Below are 11,900 nucleotides of genomic sequence, written 5' to 3'. Positions count from 1 at the left end.
CGTTGTCGCATCCATCATTTGACTTTCAGTTGCCAGTTTTCTGTCACCACAAGACAAAAAATACTTAGTATTTTCAGAATACTACTTATAAAAATTAAGTAACTTTAAATTTTTTTTCTTGTTTCTAGTTAACAATGAAGTTTTTATCACTTTCAATTGTCAACCGAATGATCTTTAACTTATGACGAAGCTTTTATGACTTTAAATCACTAGTTAAGTTCAGGTGGAGTAGAAAGTTAAAACTTTAATCTCCAAAAACAAGTAATACAGATTTTGTAATAGTATTTATTTCCTTAAGATTGTCATTTTCGTTTGTACTTTGGGTACACAGAATCAGTATATGCAGAACAATAACTTCAACTAGAGTTCAAGTATAAACAAGAACACAATGAAGTATATCAAATACCCTCAACACAAGATCAAAATGACCTTTCCAAGATGTGTATTTTATTCTTTCAGAAATTAAGATAAAACAGAAAATAGCCAAGTCGTCCGAATTCACGGAGTTTCCTTAAGGAAATAATTTCCCTCACTGTACACGAGGTTGTGGAATTTTTCCTCCCAGGATAAAATGGCTAAACAGACCAACAGTAGCGGTACCTTAAACGGTTGGAATATCTTCAAACACACAGAATGTTTTGAGTGATCACACAGAATATTTTTGAGACAAGAAGAGAGTATTTAATCTGAAAAAATTTCGTACTAAACCTGTGGAAGAAACCAAGTTTATATAGCCACAACATGCCTCTTCTGAAAAGAGGCAATGATTCACTCTAAAGGTTACACCTTTGCTGTAAGTTCATGTCTGTTTATCAAAGATTGCATCTTTTCCTGAACAGTCGTCTCATTTCATGAATCAGTGTGTCACTTCATTGAAGGATTACATACTCTGAAGCATCATTTCGAACCATTGCAACCTTCTGTAGCCTCAGTTCAGAACAATGTATTATTTTTAAAGCACTAGTTCGAAAATAATGCATCAGTTCACTTGAAACAGTGCAACTGTTACTGCATGTATATATAAATGGAGGTCCGAAATTGCAGAAAATTTTTTTACTGCATTTTTCCTTGACATTCTTCGGAATTCAAATAAAGTTTGTCCAAAAAAATAGATCTCATCGATCAATCCAAATTCAAAGCCGAGCGAGCAACGACAGCACAAGACATCTATTATTTCTTGCCTCACTTGCCATATGAAGTAAGTATTCTTGATTATAAATACTTCAAGTTCTCTTCTTCCACCAACGTGGGAGAAAGAGTAAACTTTCTAATTTGGGAGTACACTTTCCATTTTAGTATCTCCTTCCCTTCCACTATTTTATTCTCCATTTTTCCATTCACACTTCTTTCATATAATATGAACCCAACAGATATTAGTACCGAGATAGCTTACTGAAAAAACGTTGTAGGCTTGGAGGGCGGACATGGAGTTCACTAGATATGAACTGAACACTGTGCCAATTTGGGTGAAATTCCTGGGCTTAGACTTCAAGTACTGGAGCCCTAAAGGGCTTAGCAAAATAGGTAGTCTGGTTGGAAAATCATTGATGGGCGATCAACACACTGAGAAGAAGGTGGGGCTAAGATTTGCTCGTTTACTAATTGAGGTGGAGATGGACTCAGCTCTGCCAGATATAGTGTGGTTCAAGAATGAACGAGGGATGCTAGTGGAGAAGAAAGTTTTATATGACTGGAGACCAATCCATTGTCAGTATTGTACGAAGTATGGTCACAAAGAATCAGAGTGCAGAAAGAGGAATTCATGGAAGAAACAGCAGGTTGTTAAGGAAGAAGGGGAAATCACACCACAACAACAAAGTCATGTAGCTCATGCTCAGGTCGAGAAATCAGAAAAAGAGACAACGCAGAACCAAATGGAAGTGAAGACAAGTATACTACCAACAGTAAATACCAGGAATGAGGGTGGTAGAAACATTCCCAAGTTAGGAAATGGATAACATCATATGCTGGAACGTAAGGGGGCTAAATGCCCCGAATAAGGTGAAGGTGAATAATAACTAACTGGACACACCTTATCACACATGCTTTGGTTTCTATTAGTCACTTTGATTCCCTTTTGAAAGTGGAAATTTGGTCAATGTGTACTATTGGTTATTCTGATCACTTTGATTTTTTTTTTGTCTCTATTGAAATTTGAATCTAAAATCTCAAGTTCTCAGCCCACGTACTTCATTGACCGCTAGACCGCACCCTTAAATGTAATAAAGCTAAAAGTAATTGCAAGTATTGTCTTCTTGAATAAAGATCATGAAAAATGATGGTATTTTAGGCATTACACAATTTCTTTCTTGGAGAAACAAAAATGATATTATGCCGAATACAGCTCACATACAGTTAAAAAGATATCACCCCTATCTTTAAATAGACAAAAACTGTTTCTAAGACCTTCGATTCAAATAAAGTAAATAAAAAATTCAAGTATATCAACAAATACAGTAGCACCTACCCCACAATTAATGGATTTAGAAGATCTTCTCTTCCTATGAATAGAGTTCAATTTTCTTTCGATAAAGTTGTCTGTTTGACACCATATTTTCCAATTTTCATCATTGAACAGAATATTGAGACATACAAAATAGACATAAGAAAAAACATTAGCAAGTTGTAGAACACTGCAACCAGCAATACCTTCCCTTAATTCACTCTTTTAGATATTGACTCAAGTAAAATAAATTAAAAGTTTCGTAGGAAAATAGACTATCCCGATTATTCAAGATTTTTCTGACAAGACTTGTGCATTCACTTGAGAATGCCACTATTTCTAGAAGAGAAATTGATTGATAACTTGATATGAAGGTACATTTCTCCTTCTTCTTCTCAATAGAATAGTGAGAAATTAAGTTTAGAATAAACAATCTATACTAACAAACAATTTAATAAAGTTTATAAATGAGCAAGTGCATTCAATTTGAAATAGTAACAAAATTAACTTGGCATCACCAATCTAATAAAAAATAAAGTCTCTGCCTCTTCCTTTCCCTAAGGGTTCATATTGCCTTCTCCGCACTTTTGAGTTGCAGCGGCTCTTCTCTATCAAAAACTTCTAGTTTTTTCAATTGAGACTTTCTTCTTCGAGAAGAAGAATGACTGGAACTCTTCATATCCATTAAACAATCGATGAAACATTTAGTCATTTCAGGAGTTGATAATAGATTTGAGTCTCCTGGGATGACAACTCCATAGTAAAGCATCCACAAATGTTCGGCACTCTTTATGCAGGAATTCGACATTTAGAATGTCTACTTTGGGGGTAGCAGCTTTGTGGTGCAGTTGCATATCTTTGATGTTGATATCATCCCGTTTGTAAGACAGACAGTTCTTTGTTTTATATGTGTACTCCAAGTGACAAAATTTTTTGTCTAATATATGTGGATGATATTTTGGTGCTTGGCAATAATCCTGCCCATATTAAGTCTTTGGTTGCGGGCCTCCATTCCCAATTTTCTGTACATGATTTGGGGTTTCTTTCCTATTTATCGGGTATATCAACATCTTGAACTAGTAAAGGTTTGTTTTTATCTCGAAGAAAATATGCTGAGGAGCTCTTTCGGCATGTCCAGATGGAGTCTTGCAGTCCGGTTAATGCTCCCATTTGCCCATCTTCCAAGCTTTCATCATGTGGAGGTGTTCCATTCCATGATCCGACGTTGTATCGTAACATATAGTTGGTGGGTTGTAGTACTAGACATTCACGCATCCAGATTTAGCGCGTATGCAGTGAATAAAGTTTCTCAATTCATGCATTGTCATATGGATGCTCATTGATACAAAGTTACAAATTGTAGAGGAAACTAAAGAGAAGGCCAAATATACTTTTCCGATAGACCTTCAACTAAAATAAAACACATTAAAAATTCAAGTATATCAACAAATATTAGTGGATTTATAAGAAATTGAATAGAGTTCAATTTCTTTGATAAAGTTGTCTGTTTGACACCATATTTTTCAAGTTTCATCGTTGAACAAGATACTGAGACATATGAAAATAGACACAAGAAAAAACATTAGTCACTCTCTTAGACATTGCAAGAGGAAATAAGTTCACTATAAAATACTGAGAAATTAAAGCTTAGAATAAAGAATCTATACTAACAAATAGCTTAATAAAGTTTATAAATGAGTAAGTGCATTCACTTTGAAATAGTAACAAAATTAACTTAGCATCACCAATCTAATAAAAAATAAAATCCCTTCCCCATCATCTTCCTCCCCTCAAGGTTCTTATTGCCTGCTCCGTACTTCTGAGTAGTAGCGGCTGATCTTTTCCATTGTAGACACGTAAAATTTATTGGATTAAATTCATATAAAATTTGAATTTGATCCATATTTTATTGGGTCTAAAATTATTTTGGGCTTAAAAAAAATAATGATAAGCCTATTTTATTCCTCATCAAGGTCCATCTCACTTTGAAGCCCAAACTCATCAAGTGACGTGGCATCCCAGTCAAATCCAAGACCAATGAGATGCCGCTACATGTACAAATAATGTGGAAGTCTCATTTAAATTCAACAACCAATCAAAATACGCCAAGTGTCAAAGTGACATATTTTGGCCAATCACAAGCAATTAGGCCTACCCCCTATAACTATAAATAGGGGGTAACATAACATTCTAAGGAAGAAAGAAAAGAAAAGGGAGGACATTCTACAAGCATTGGAGGAAGCCTCTGCATTGACTACACAGCTCTTCAGTGAATTGATTAACGGAGTTCTGCCCGGAGATCAACTCGACAAGACGAAGTGCTGTCAGACAATTCCTGGAGATCCAAACACATTTCTAGGAGGCTCAAATCATCCTACATTCGAGAATCACGCTGCAAAGGTCCTCGAATTACGGAAAAACTTAGGAGAGAAGAATCGAGAGAACAACGAAATTGTACCCACAAAATTTATTTATATAAAATTATTCTTTTTGTTTATTTTATTTTTGCTTGCAGTTAATTTTCAGCTTTAACGAAAATTTATTGCGAACAAATTGGCACGCCCAGTGGGACCAGTTCTGCTCTTCATCTCTTCCTCCTACAAGTCAAAGGAAATCACATATTCAACTACTACAATGGACTTCAGAAAAATCAATGAAGTTTCGTGCAAGAAGTCTACTACTGCCACGTCTACTGAGATCAAACTTGTTGGCCCCATCAATCGACGCAACATCAACGCTTGTGCTTTGGATGGATCCCAATACTTCACCATTTTAGAGATGACAAAAAGGAGAAAATCTCAAATTTCGGCAGTAACCCCAACCCCTGGGGGCAATTTTGCATCTATTTTATCAGATGAACCGTCTGAAACTGGCTGCAACTTTGGAGAATCTGAAAGCTTAATGGTTTCTCCAACTTCAACGAAAGTCAACAACTTCATGGTTGATGCAATTGACTTGGACAAGAAGTTTGCAATGATGGAGCAAACCATTGAAGTCTTGAAGAAGTCCGTTGATGAGAAAGATCATCAAATCGCCCGACTTATGAGCAAGTTAGATCTCTACAATCCTAGAGAGTCAAATTATAATCTAACATCGCGAGAAAAAGTTGATGGTGAATCTCTCATCAAAATAAGTGACAGTTACTGTGATGATCGATCCGCTTCAGTGGCTACTCTAACATTTCAACAACTGCAAGATATGATTCCAAACACTAACAAGGCACAATATGACGGTCCGTCACAAAGTTTCGTAGGATACTCAAAGCCGTATTCTAAGAGAATCGAGGGATTACCGATGCCAATTGGATATCAACCGCCAAAGTTTTAACAATTATATGGAAAGGGAAATCCAAGGCAACACATCGCTCATTTCGTTGAGATTGTAGCAGTACTGGTACACATGGCGATCTTCTTGTCAAGCAATTTGTTCGCTCCTTGAAAGGCAACGCTTTTGATGGTACACAGACTTGGAGTCTGGATCAATTGATTATTTGGAGCAACTAGAAAGTCAGTTTCTAAATCGCTTCTACAGTACTCGTTATATGGTCAGCATGATGGAGTTGACAAACACAAGACAAAGTAAAGATGAGCCTGTACTGGATTACATAAATCGATGGCGAACATTGAGCTTCGATTGCAAGGATCAACTTTCTTAAACTTTCGCGGTTGAAGTTTGCATTAAAGGGATGCGTTGGGGCCTTGTGTATATCCTCCAAGGAATTAAGCCTCAAATTTTTGAAGAATTAGCTACGCGCGCTCATTACATGGAGCTATGTATTGCAAGTCATAGAATGGCGTCACCTATTTTTTATCCTGGGAAGAAAGTCACGAAATTCGAAGACTCATCTGAAAACCAAATTGGGGAATCTATGACGACAACTGTGATTTTTACGAAGTCTCCTACAAGACAAAAGTTAAAAGAGGAAGCTCCAAAGCAACAAATGCGAGAGGTGAAAAATCAACCAACCTTGAAAGAGTTACAAGTAAGGGTATATCCTTTTCCCGACTCTGATGTTCCTGAAATTCTTGACGAGTTGTTAGCCAAAGAAGTCATTGAACTTCCTAAGTCAAAGCGACCCGAAGAATCAAACAAAGTTGATGATCCTAAATACTGCAAATTTCATCACATTTTTGGTCATCACACCACAAAATGCTTCATCCTAAAGGAAAAGATCATGACATTAATGCAAGAGGGGAATATCATCATTGATGAAGGCGATACAGTTGACGTAAATCATGTTAGCACCAAACTGCACCATATGAAAGGTTCAATTTTAAAAGCTCTACAAGCCATGATCTCTGTGGAATCACCAAAAGTTGTAGAAATCATCATGCTACAATTTGGGAGCTTTGACCCATTTGGGATTCCAGCCTTGAAGAAAACAACGAGAAAATCCATGCAAAATAACTTCTCCAATAGCAAGAAGGGTGATACTTAGACATCGATCACTTGCAAAAGAAAAAAATGTCAAAGGACTTCTAAACTCCAACTTCCAAAAGTCGACATAAGATCAAGTGCAAATCTGCTTCAACTAATAAGGGCAATAAATACCAAACTGAAGTGCAACAATACCTTATTACAAAGGGTTGGGAGGAAAGCTACATTACAAGAATTCTTTCCCAAGCCGCTCCTTGCTGTATGAGCTTAAACTACAAGTCAAAAATGCTTCTTGCTTCACTAGCTTAAACTGCAAGTAAAAAATGCTCCTTGTTGCACGAGCTTAAACTGCAAGTCAAAAATACTCCTTGCTGCCTGAGCTTAAACTGCAAGTCTAAAATACTCGTTGCTGTACGAGCTTAAACTGCAAGTCAAAAATGCTCCTTATTGCACGAGCTTAAACTGCATGTAAAAAATGCTCCTTGCTGCACGAGCTTAAATTGCAAGTCAAAAATGCTTATTGATGCACGAGCCTAAACTTCAAGCCAAAATGCTCCTTAAGGCACGAGCTTAAACTGCATGTCACTCCTGGCCCGCATGAGTCTAAACTGTGAACGACTCTAAAAAGGAAAAAAAAGTATGAAGCTTGAATGCATATTTAGAGTCCTTTGAAGATGTCGTCTTAAAGCAAAAGAATTCTTCATTATCTCCCAAGCAATAAAGTCTTCTCAACAAGAAAAAAACTTGTGGTACTTTGAATATTGCTCTAGTCTGGCCTTCAACATATTACGGAAGTGATGCGGCCCAAAACTTGAAGTAGATGATGAAATTCATGAAGTATCCAAAATCTGAGGAGAAATAGAATATCACAAGATTTAGGCTGCAACTTTGGAAAAGTACCTGAGAAAATATAAAGGTTATATACTGATGGATTTTACTCTTAACGTAGATCTGTGAGTCTACTTTCCAATGCAAAAAATGGAACCTGATTCTGATACTTCCACGTCAAGATATGGAATTTATCGTGACGCTGCGCAAAGCTGAAATAACCAGCGAACCAAGATTAGAAGGCTATTTTTGGAGCAATATCTGGGACAATTCGGATGCAACCTAATTGTGGTTTTCATGAGATACGTAGATCTGTGAGTCTACTTTCCAATACAAAAAATGAAACCTGATTCTGATACTTCCACGTCAAGATATGGAATCTATCGTGATGCTGCGCAAAGCTGAAATAACCAGCAAACTAAGATTAGAAGGCTATTTTTGGAGCAATATCTGGGATGATTTTGATGCAATCTAATTGTGGTTTCCATGTGAGACGTAGCTTTATGAATCTACTTTCCAATGCAAAAAATGGAACCTGATTCTGATACTTTCACGTCAAGATATGGAATTTAGCGTGACGCTGTGCAAAGCTGAAATTACCAGCGAACCAAGATTAGAAGGCTATTTTTGGAGCAATATCTGGACAATACGGATGCAATCTGATTGCGATTCCCGTATAATACGTAGCACTATGATTCTAGTTTCTAACGCAAAAAAAATGGCTCCTGAATTCGATACTCCTACATCAAAATACGGAATTTATCGTGACGCTGTGCAAAACTGATAAAATAGGACATTGAATTCCATTTTTTATGAATCAAACAACTCATTTTTTTGTTCTCCCATTGGAGAATAAATATTTTTGTGGACGTATGCCTAGTACTTGCTCACCAAAGTCAGAAAAGGCTACTCCCTGTGTCAATATTATCAAGCTGGATGGCACCACGTACGTGCTCCATGAAAAGAATGGGATGCTCTCACTCGAGGTCTCTTTATCGCTGAGCCCCATAGATGAGATGTATGCACCACATGCTTGCTTTGCAACGATGGACTGCAGACACTCAGAACTTCATCATCACAAGGTCGCAAGAATGACACCAAGTAAATACTCACTATAGCTAAAATGGAAAAATTTCAGCGTCGCCAAGGATAAAATCAGATCATTCCAAGTCACTTTATTATCAAGCAGTAAGGAAGTAGTGCACTAAATGGTTCAACATCAATCATGTCGACTTTTTTGGTCTGACATCAAGACCATTTTCATAAACCTGCACAAAAAAATGAAAATGTAACACATATACAATGTTGACCGGATAAAGCTTCTGGGTTTTATGCAGATTGATGTCAACTACGTGAAACTTCAATCTGGAAATAGGTGTCGGAGCCAAAGGCATGATGCTTCTATTTGGCATGATCAACATTGGGAGAAACACATCAGTTTAGTTCAACATGACTGATGAAATTTGGTTTTCAACCATTGTTCTTCTATCCCGAGATGCAAGGAGTTTTCTATGCCAAGATTTAAGGAAATAGGCACAAATTTTCTTGCCAAGAATAGAAAAGAGTTGCTCCGAGTATCCGTTTTCAAGCCGTGACAGGGAATATTGCTCGCCAAATCCGCGATAAAATGGGTGAAGCACCTAGTTGTTGCTCATTAAAAAACCGTGACTCAAAAAATGAGGACCACTACAAACAAATCGTTGGTTGCTTTGACTAAGACTTTCATGACATGAAAGTTCATGGAGGAAACTTTAGTTAGACCACTCGCAAGCATTGGTCTAACTAGGATGCACCGATGAGAAACAAATACCTTTGAGGTCACGAGAATAAAAACACATTCATGAGTACTTCAAGTCTCACCGCCAAGTTTCGGCAAGCCTACATGTCGACCAACCTTGAAGTAGGGGGCATCTGTAGACACGTAAAATTTATTGGATCAAATTCATATAAAATTTAAATTTGATCCATAATTTATTGGGTCTAAAATTATTTTGGGCTTAAAAAAAATTAATGATAAGCCTATTTTATTCCTCATCAAGGTCCATCTCACTTTGAAGCCCAAACTCATCAAGTGACGTGGCATCCCAGTCAAATCCAAGACCAATGAGACGCAGCTACATGTACAAATAATGTGGAAGTCTCATTTAAATTCAACAACTAATCAAAAGACGTCAAGTGTCAAAGTGACATGTTTCGGCCAATCACAAGCAACTAGGCCTACCCCCTATAACTATAAATAGAGGGTAACATAACATTCTAAGGAAGAAAGAAACGAAAAAGGAGGACATTCTGCAAGCATTGGAGGAAGCCTCTGCATTGACTACACAGCTCTTCAGCGAATTGACTCACGGAGTTCTGCCCGGAGATCATTTCAACAAGATGAAGTGCTGTCAAACAATTCCTGGAGATCCAAACACATTTCTAGGAGGCTCAAATCATCCTACATTCGAGAATCACGCTGCAAAGGCCCTCGAATCATGGAAAAACTTAGGAGAGAAGGATCGAAAGAACAACGGAATTGTACCCGAAAAATTCATTTATATAAAATTATTCTTTTTGTTTATTTTATTTTTGCTTGCAGTTAATTTTCAACGTTAACGAAAATTTGTTGCGAACACCCATCAAAAGCTTTTACTTCTTTCAATTGAGACTTGCTTCTTCGAGAAGAAGAATGACTCGGACTCTTCATATCCATTAAACAATAGATGAAATATTTAGTCATTTCAGGAGTTGATAATAGATTGAGTCTCCTGGGATGACAACTCCATAATAAAGCATCCACGAATGTTAGGCACTCCTTATGCAGGAATTCGACATTTAGAATATCCACTTTGGGGGTAGCAACTTCTTGGTGTAATTTCATACGTTTGATGTTGATATCATCAAATTCGTAAAGACCAATAGAAACTTGAGATGAAGAGCTCAAATTTGATCGAAAATTCCTCAACTTACGAAACTATGCAGCATCTATATTATTGTTGTTGTGAAGAATGATTGTCGAGTTCTTCAATTGGCTTGATTCACTTGTCCTTTTAAGTTAGGAATTTGATCTCTAATATACTCAAGTGACACCAAATTTAAAGAATCAATAACCCTTATGCCACTACAATTCACAATCTTCAAAACCTCCAAATTTGAAATATCAATATCCCTTATGCCATTACAATTCTGAATCTTCAAGACCTTCAAATTTGAAGTATCAATATCCCTTATGCCACTACAATTCTGAATCTTCAAGACCTCCAAATTTAAAGTATCAATATCATCTATGCCACTACAATTCTGAATCTTCAAGACCTCCAAATTTGAAGTATCAATATCGTCTATGTCACTACATTTCTGAATCTTCAAGACCTCCAGGGATTGAGATTTAGAAACAAGGTCGAGAAATTCATTAGATGTCTTCACTTCATTTAGCTCTAAAAATTTCAGATTCTGACATTCAATAACATCCAAGTCTAAATATGAATAATTAGAAAAAGACAAGTGTTCAAGAGTTGGTGCTTCACTCTCATCCAACCCCGTACACCTTTTGAGGATTAATGAGACAATCAAAGGACAACTATTAAGTAGATCTTGAAGCATGATTTCACGTAACCAGACATTAGACAAAGAAAGCTTTCTCAAAGAATGGCATTCGCTGCACCACCAGATAATGAAGTATCAATAGAACAATTATTCAGAACTAAATCTCTCAAATATTTTGCTGCCAAGACTTTGATAATAGGAAAACCATGTGACTGGTAGTAAGGATTTTCAAACACTATATCTTTTACCCCATTTTGAATTGTGATGTTTATCTACTTATCCATTCGATCTGAAAATACAGAACTAGAATCTCTTGAACAGATTGTGAGTTCAAACTTGTCAATAGGGATTTTGTCATCCCAGTATCTCTGTATGATTGTGTCCACTATTTTTTCGTCTTCGTCTCTGTCTCCGTCTTCGAGTCTGCATTTTATCTTTGAAAGAGTAAATTTTATATTTGGAAGAGTCAACCAGGCTTGTCGCCATGTTTTGGAGAGAATTGTCATTCGAGAAGCTTCCTCATAACTAAGATAACAAAGTATTTTATGAATGAGGCAAACAGACAAAATGTCTAATCATGTTTTGAATGTGGTTGAGAGAACCCTAATGAAAATTATGGCAATTTATAATAAGATGTATTATGAGAATCCTACTTTTCTATTATATAGAAGAGGTGGTTTCGACCACCTCTTGCAATTACCGAAAAACGCAATTACTTCCATTT

Source organism: Capsicum annuum, chromosome 12, assembly GCF_002878395.1.
Source record: "Capsicum annuum cultivar UCD-10X-F1 chromosome 12, UCD10Xv1.1, whole genome shotgun sequence".
Lineage (NCBI taxonomy): Eukaryota > Viridiplantae > Streptophyta > Magnoliopsida > Solanales > Solanaceae > Capsicum > Capsicum annuum.
This window is presented reverse-complemented; position numbering follows the sequence as displayed.